General features: G+C 35.7%; 1 pseudogene; it reads right to left on the reverse strand.

Annotated features, from left to right (window-relative positions):
- Positions 1 to 778: 778 nt before the first annotated feature.
- Positions 779 to 8,017, reverse strand: LOC109070598 (annotated as a pseudogene).
- Between the last annotated feature and the right edge of the window lie 1,224 nt (positions 8,018 to 9,241).

Raw genomic sequence — 9,241 nt, forward strand, 5'->3', positions numbered from 1 at the left:
GAAACTTGTTTTCCTCACTGGGTATATGACAATAAATGCTTTGAATCCTTGAATCCTAAAAAGCAGGATAAGGCAAAATATATGGAAGAGCCTTGACCTCAAGGTCAGTCTAAACCATAGAGCTAAGGTAAAGTTTCATCTGGGTAGACATCAGACCCACCCACAGCAGAGTCAAATCATATCAGGGCCACCATGCCAGTCCCCTCATCACGCACACTGGATCTGTCTTGGGGCAGACAAGACTGGCATCCAGCATGATGGATCCACATCTGAGGTCTGTATGAGCAACAGGCAGGTCAAGGAAAAAAGTTCCAATGCTTCTTAGCCTGGCAGGCTCAGTGCTTTCAAGTCTGGTTGTCCCAAGTCAAGTTCGGAGGTCATCCCTCTGTCTATGGGGAGCGGCAACCGCTACAGCCCCTCCCAAGGTGGTGGCAACCACTACAATTCTTTCTAAACTATCTACCGTCTGTGTTATGGCTACAAAGTCGGTTCTGTCTATTCCCCATGTCATGGTTATGGAGGCCATTCACAAATTCTTGTGCCTCAGTGGTTTTGTGGTTTGCAATGACCCTGTGATCTCCAATGGTATTCTGCCCTGCCATGGGCTTTTAATTTCTGCTCTGCCATGGCCTTTTGTGGTCTTCTGCTTTGCTGAGGTTGTCATCCTCTCAACCATCTCCATTTGGTGGTCTCCATAGTCACACAACCCTTCATGTGGGTTGCCTCTGCTCCATGATTTAGGCCCACCACTGCTCCATGGTCCACGCCTGCCACTGCTTCACAGTCTACCATTGCTCCAAGAACCAGTCCCTCTGTTGATCCATGGTCCAGGCCTGCCACTGCTCCATGGCCCAGATCTGCCAATGCTCCACAGTCTGTCACTGTTCCACAGTCCAGACCCCCACTGCTTCACGGTCCAGGCCTGCCAGTGCTCTGCAGTCTGCCATTGCACCATGGTCTCTGTAGGAGGTGAGCATCCAGATACTCAATCTTGACATCTGGGTTTTATTACCTCACCCATGGGATCTGTTTCACGGGCACAGGGACATGGTGTTCAGGCATCTCAGTCATCTGGGTAGACACTGTTACTCAGGCTTGAGTCTACTCCACTACCCAGGTTTATGCCCTGAAGTGGATTCTGTAAGTTGAGTGGTGTTGTTCTCACGGAGAAGACCCCTGGAGATGCCCCATCAGAGTTGTGCTTTCCTTTCTGAAAGAGAGGTTGCAGGGGAGACTGTCCCCATCCACTTTTAAAGTGTACAGATATGTTGCATCATGATGCAGTGGATGGCAGATCTCTGGGAAAGCAGGAGGTTGAACCTCCAAGACTGCACCTTTTCCCCTCTTGGTATTTTTCTGTGGTTCATGCTGGACTGCAGACAGCTCCCTTCGAGCTGCTCGAATCAGTTGAGCTTAAAATCCTTTCCTTTAAGACAGCGCTCTTTATCATGTTTACTTCCATCAAGAGGGTGGGGGACCTTCAGGCATTTTTGGTCAATGAAACATGCCTAGAATTCAGGCCGGCTGACTCTCATGTGATCCTGAGACCCTGGCCTGGATATGTGCCCAAAGTTCCCACTACCCTTTTCAGAGATCAGGTAGTGAACTTGCAAGCATTGCTCCTGGAGGAGGCAGACCCAGCCCTTGCATTGCTCTGTCCTGTCCGCACTTTACACATTTTCATGGATCATACCCAGAGCTTCAGAAGCTCCAACCGGTTGTCCAGATGCTTATGTCAAACAGGCTATCCTCGACAAGTTTGAAAATTAGTTAAATTAGTAATCTTTGAGTATTTTAAAACTGTTGGCAAATGTTCTTACCAAAGGGCAAATGTTCTTATTTGCTGAATATAATTGTTGAACTGAAACAATTATAAATTCACAGGGGCCATATTTTATGCCATTTAAGAAAATCCACTGCTCTTGACACAGTCAGAAAGTTTATTCACATATGCTTTACATTTCTAAATTTGCTTAAACCTGCAACCTCGTATATGCATCAGTTACATTTTTTTTTGCATATGGGACAATAATTTAGATTTGTCCACTCAACAATTGTCACATTATATCTCCAATAGATATTAGAACTGCACATAATATTTCCCACAATGGAATCTACCCACACTGTTCGTTCTGCAGTTGCAGTGGCAAAAGTGGACATTTGTAATGTTTGGAATATGGAAAACATTGATTTTATATATATATATATATATATATATATATATATATATATATATATATATATATATATATATATATAAAATATATGGATAATATATATATATATATATATATATATATATATATATATATATATATATATATATATATATAGATATTTTTTTTTTTTTTTTTTTTACTCAATTAATACTGTTGGATGGATTGTATTTAGAATGAAGGAACGTATTTGTACACTTCTCTAAAGGGTGCTTAAAAAATTATTTTACAACTATGAAGCATAGTTTTTTTTTTTTTTTTTTGGAAAATATATAATTTTATATAAAGTTGTACAGTACGTATTTACATATTGTACAACTCCAAACAGTTTTTGAGTATTCTATTTAAAGTATATAACAATATATAATTCCTCAATTAAAAACCCAAGTTGTTATTAGTTTATGTGTTTCTACTGTATTGTAGAATTCAGTAGAAAACAGTTAATTTGTTAGTATTTACTTTTAATATTTTTTAACTTTAAATGTTTATTTAGAAAATACAGTGTAAAACTATGAAGTGAACTGAATATTTCAGCAAAATATGTCATGTGAGTTTGAATAAAAATGGGTCAGAGTGAACATCAAACATACAAAAAATAGGAGATCCACACCTCCAAATCGATATGGATTACTTGGACACTAAGTTTCAAAGGGGGTTATTACTAGGAATAATAGGAAAAAAAAATAGGAAAGGAGGGAAGGGAGGGGGCATAAGGGTTATAGGGAAATGGGGGGGGGGGGGAGGATAATAAAATACAATAAATACAATAAAAAGAAAGCATGTTTATTTAACCTTTATAAGTATTTAAATTACTCTGTTAATTCTCAAAAAAAAAAAAAAAAAAAAAAAAAAAAGTCAAACTGAATCCCAGGATAGATTTCCATTCTCTACTTAGCTCTATTATCTTCTTTAAAATTGTGGGTAACATAACACCAAATAATCTAAACCCACTACCACAGAGTTTTTAAGAGATAATTCTCTATACACAAAGACTGATGTCTAAGACCTACTAATGGTTTGTGTATAATTCTGAAATAGATGTTTGAAAGTATGTGGGGAGTATTTTCTGTGGTTTAAATATAATGATTGTAAGATTTTGGTATGAAATAACTAAAGAGAATTCCATTTATACTGGATATCTGGGCAACTGCATTTAAAATGACAATGTATTTGCTTTTGATAGAGAGGTATGCTGTGAAATATGCAATCCAGGTCAGATAGTACAAAATGAGACTAAAAGTTATCGATTTGGCCTTGTTGTTATTGTACTCATTGTAATTTTTCGGCAAATCTCTTCCCATGTAAGAAAACAGGAGACACAGGAAACCAAGAAACCAACTTATGAACAAGACTATGGTTAATGTTATCAAGATGAGCATAATTTGGTCATTTAAAAGTCCATGAGTCCGCAATGAGTTTGGATTGACAGGATTGACAGTCATCCATATCACACAAGAAATTTAAATGAACGAAAGAAGAAAATGCAATGAAGAGCCACTGGCCATTGTGTTTACCCAAAGATGTACACCTTAGGGAACTGAGCAGCCATTTTAAAAAACACACAAACAATCTGAAAGGAACGGACAGTCAAACAGAAATACAGACAGTGAAGGAAAAATGTAAATATGACATTTCTCAGGAGGCAAAATACAGATGTGGGATTTCCAAAGAAAAAGACTACACTTACTATAGAAAATCAAACTGGCCAACATCAGGAAACACATGCTGCCACCAGCAGACTTTACCACTGGTGTATCGTAATTGTAAGCAAGCAAAAAACAAACAAAAAGAAAAAATACGGCAAAAAGGAGAATAATTAGCCATGCAGCTGAAATCATGACAATGATGGAGGGGATTTCTGTGAACTGAGGATAGACAACAGAGCGTGTCTTACATGTCGTGCTGCCCTCATCAGACCATTCACTCTCTGCACATGGAAAACAGGTATAGGGGTCCCCTGAAAACAGTCAAATAATATATTTAAATGTTTAGTAATTGCATTTTGCTAAAAGCCATAATAAAAATTAATTGATGAGAATGGAATGGATTGAAGAAGCTTAAAGGGATAGTCCTTTCAATTGACCTCCATTGTATGGACAAACAAAAAAAAATGGAAGTCAATAGAATGGTTACCCTCATTTTTTCAAAATATCTTCTTTTGTGAGATAGATAGATAGATAGATAGATAGATAGATAGATATAGGTTTGAAATCACATGAGGTGAAGTAAATCAGATTTACTTCTTCTACATCTTTTTAAATACCAAGATGTCTTGACCACCTCCTAAGGTACTTACTAGAAAAATCTACATAGCTGTTACGTGGACATTTTTTACACGTAAAACAGCAACTATGAAAACCTTCAGGTTGCCTTGAATATCCCGCCTTACACTCAAAAGAGCAGTTTGAGAAAGGAACCTTGTAGGAACGGAAAAATGTGTTATTGAAGTTAACATTTTTAAAGTTTTTAACATAATTTATACGTTTCTATAAACTTAGATCAGTGCCCTCAAACAATTAACACAGCCTGAAAACTGAACACATTATAATTTCAGTAAACTGACTGTGAATTAAAAAATACCAATTACATAATTAACTTAAAATTCTTAGATCCTGCTTTCACAACTGTTAATAGACAGCTAAAATAAAGCCCTGTAGTATTTATTCAAATGGAATCAAATTGATATCTGCTGTACGTGTAAGTAACTTAATTAGAAAAAACTTAATTGACCTTCGTTTGGAGAAATGTATACAATTGTAAAGCTAAATGTTTAGATGAAGGTTCAACAAAAATTGACTTACAGAACCATTGTTATGCCAGGTCATGCGAGTTTTGTTGATGGTTAAAGTAATTTCTGGAAGTTTATCATATGTGCCCACAATCTCAAACTGTGGAGGATTCACATGAGTGCGCCAGAGCACAACTGCATAATGAATGATTGGATCATAATTTTCATCGTATTTCACTTGCTGTCCATTGAGTGAAAAATTCAACTTCTTTATTTGTTCCAGAAGCTATTTAGTGTTCAAATAAAAAAGGGACAAATAATTTATAATAATTGTACAATAACATCAATAAAACTTTTGTTTTATTCGTGAAATTATTGTTAAAATAAAATGAAATAATATATCCAATAACACGTTTAATATGCAATTTCATAAAACAAACATTATTGTTTTAATTAAAACATTGTTACTTCAATAATGTAATTAAAATCATTCTAATTGTCATGGATTTAAATATATTCACTAACCATGTATGGTTTGACTATTGTGTTTTTGGAGCATTTATTCAAGTCACACTGGAGAACCTTATGTAACGCATGAGCTATGGTATATATGGCAGAATAGATGGCAAAGGAGTGTGTGGGACTCTCGTTTATAATATCCTCTGCAGTCATCAATGAGCAGTAATCACAATCTTGATTACATTTCTCACTCTTATTCTGGACTTCACTCTTAGCTCTAACATTATGGCCTGCATCAGCTGTTCCTTTGGCTTTACTGTAGACATATTCATTAAATCCAGGCAATGACAACAGTCTCTCTGCAATGCCAATGATTGTGCCAATTTTCCTGATTCCTGGCTCTCTTGGAAGCTGCTGATTCATAGCCCATGAATGACTTGCAATCCATACTTTGTCTTGGATGTTGTTTGCTATGGCTGCTTTGATAATTTTTCTTGCATATTCTTTCAAGGCAAAAATTACAATGACATTGATGTTGAGCTTATCAATCTTTTTAACTGTTAGACTGTAGTTTGCATTTAGACTAAGACCCTCTTGATAGGCCAAACAAATGCCAGTATTGTTTATATACTTGTTAACCCTTGTGCGGTCTTCGGTCATTTCTGACCGGAGAATTTTACATTTTCAATTTTTAAAAAGTGTAGCTTTACCAGAATGGTACGAAACTTGGTGACTTTTATGGCACTTGGTATGTGAACACAAAAAAAATTGAGGGCATGATTCAAAAAAGCTAAGTGGTCGTTAAAAAAAATAGTCACACTCATGGTCTTCGGTCAAAAATGACCGACCATAGGAAATGAATGGGAAATGGCAAAAAAAAATTAAAATACAGAACATTTTTATGTGTACAATCTATAAATCCCCCACAATGCAGAAAAAAAATGCACACCAATGAATGGGTGAAACTCTAAAACATGTAGAGTGCAAAATCAACACACCAACTCACACACGCGCGGGCACACACTTGTACACACACATACACCCCTATGAACTGGTGTGACTGTAACACTGCAACTATGTAAGATAAAATCAATAATTCGACTACAATGCAGTTAAAAAGTGGACAGCAAAGAAGGGATTACACTCTAAAACATCAAAAGTGTAAAACGGATACATCCACTCACACACACTTACTTACACACACTCCTAGACACACACATACAGAATTATACATACTCAAATGAATTGGTATGGCTATAACCATATAGCCAAAATGAGTCAGAAGACTGAAATAAGAGGTTAAAATCAGATCAGACCCAGAAGGACTAAGCTCTGATAAAGCATTCCTGTTAACTTTTGTTACATTTTTATAGAATTTAAATTGTTTTGTGTAACAAAGTGCTTGCTTTGTTCAGGTTTGAATGTAGTAATAATAATGCAAAAAACAACATTTCAAATCAACATTTAAATCAACAAAAAAATATAAACCTTGACAAAAAGTAGTCTTTGAGAATGCCTTAATATACATTTAAATCCACAACCTAATAAAAGTAAACAATTATGTATAAAAACAACTAGGGAATTCACAAGCCCCTCTATAAAGTCCTATACACGAATCTAATGGTTACACCATGAAATTACAGGTTTTTCTTTTTTGCTCTCACCAGGAGGTGCTTATCTGCCTAAAATTGGATTTTAAAGGCCTAGTCTCTATTTTAATCTGAAATACTGCATTAATTGAAAAATAATTGTAAAAAATCAGAAAAACTAATTGTACTATTTTCAATGGGAAAAAAATGGTCATAATTATTGCATAAATATTCATTAGTACCATGAAATTCTCTCAAAATACAAAAGAAAAAAGAAACAATATTATGGAACAAAAATATATTAGATTTATTTTACTGAAGAAAAAAAAAAGTTTTTTTCAGGTGTCCGGTCACTTTTGACCGATAAGACCATGAGTGTGACTCCCAAATGAGGAGCGCACAAGGGTTAAACAGCTTTAGTCCATCTGTACTGTAATCATCTTGGCTACCAAGAAAGGCAACCCAGTTCCATCCAAACCACCGTATGATGTGAATAATCATCTCAATCAGGTCTTTGTTGCTAGGATTTGTTCTTACAAAAGAAGGGATACTGAAGTTTATCGCTTAATACATAGCTAGTAGCTCCATAATTCACCTTTGAAAGAGAAGAAAACACTTCAACTCATTAGCATTATAACTTGGTAGTCCTGAACAAAATAAAGGAATAAAGTGTGTAAGCACTTTCTGTAAACTGTGTAAAAAGTTACACAATTTACCATTGGTATGAGATCCATTGTGATCAGTGGTGCAACAGTTATAGTTCTTGAGCTTCCATATGGTCCTGTTAAAGCAATCACTTTAGACTGATAGTTGTTGAGTTTTTCTTTAGGTCTTATTGAACCATTCTTTGAGATAAAATTTAAGACTGAATGGAAATTCCTTGTGTTAGAACAATGGTCAAAAATTTCATAGCCCAGAGAAACATTGGGCAAAAGAGTTGTGGAATTATTAATCTCCTCAACAGCAAACTTCATTACTTGCAACATTTTATAGCCAGATTTTGAGATACTGTGCCTTAAAAACATAAGTGAGCAAGTTGATAGCATGTAAATGAAATGTGATTTCAAGGAAATGCTGCTTTGATTTAAATTACTCATAACCCTAGACTGGAAAAAGATCCTTGCTTACCAGACACATTCAGTGGTCTCCGGGGTGAAAACAGGCGTCACACTGTCAATTTCATGTAAAGCAAAAAGACCACCCAGTAAGTAATCTCCTTCCAATCTGAATTCAGATGTTGAACAAGAAACTTTGAAAAAGAAACAATTAGTAAAGCACAAAAGGAAAGTGTAAATGCTACTGAGAAGCATGGTTAAAGATGGTTATGAAGCAGGAATCTATAGTGGCTAACCGTTTGAGAGCAGTCAGGCTCATCATTTTATAGCTCATATTTTCATATAACTTAATTTTCTTAAAACAAATTTAAATTTGCTTAAACCACCATTTTCATGCATGATACAAATGTCGTTTTCCATGTCTAACTCACAAAGTATATGTTAATCAGTTATTAAATAGAGCATTACACCACAAAGGTCTCCTCATACAAACCAAATTTTACAAATATTTGAATCTACAAATCAAACTCCTTCTGAACTCTCATCAAGGTTTTACAGTTGGATTATAATCACAAAGGTTTTACAGTTTAGAGATGGGGAGGGGTTCTCGGAGTCCTCCTTCAAGACAGCATGCCAAATATGCTTACTATTTGCTAAATATTATTATGTGTAAGTGTGAACTCGTGAATTATAATAAAAGACTCTGTAATGTGTATCAAGCATTGCGTTAGTTCAGGCAGGCCATGTCAGTCAAGCCTGCATCAGCTGTTACTGACAAGTACCAATCCAGTTTTGAAATCTATCACAGTGGCCTATTTAAATTCCAATTCATTCAGCCTCTATTCTGGCTGCAGACCACATCTAACTCCCCCCTCCATCCCCAACTCCACCTAGCTGGAACCTTTCATTTTTTTTTACGAAAGTTAAGACTCTGAATCTCTCACTTTAGTCTCCTTTAAAGCTTTAAAAGAGATCTCAACAACATCACACACTGTGCTCAGATATTTGTCCTAATCTTAAGAATCTGGATCTCTCACATTTGTCTTCTCAAAAGTGTAGATTAGAGATCTCAACAAAATCACACACTGTGCTCAGATTTTTACTCTTTGCCTAAATAATCTGGGGGTCTCATGTTTGTTTCCTGTAACGTTTTAGAAGAGATCTAAACCACTTTACAAAGTGTGTTTCTGTTAA

Source organism: Cyprinus carpio, chromosome B8 (assembly GCF_018340385.1).
Source record: "Cyprinus carpio isolate SPL01 chromosome B8, ASM1834038v1, whole genome shotgun sequence".
Lineage (NCBI taxonomy): Eukaryota > Metazoa > Chordata > Actinopteri > Cypriniformes > Cyprinidae > Cyprinus > Cyprinus carpio.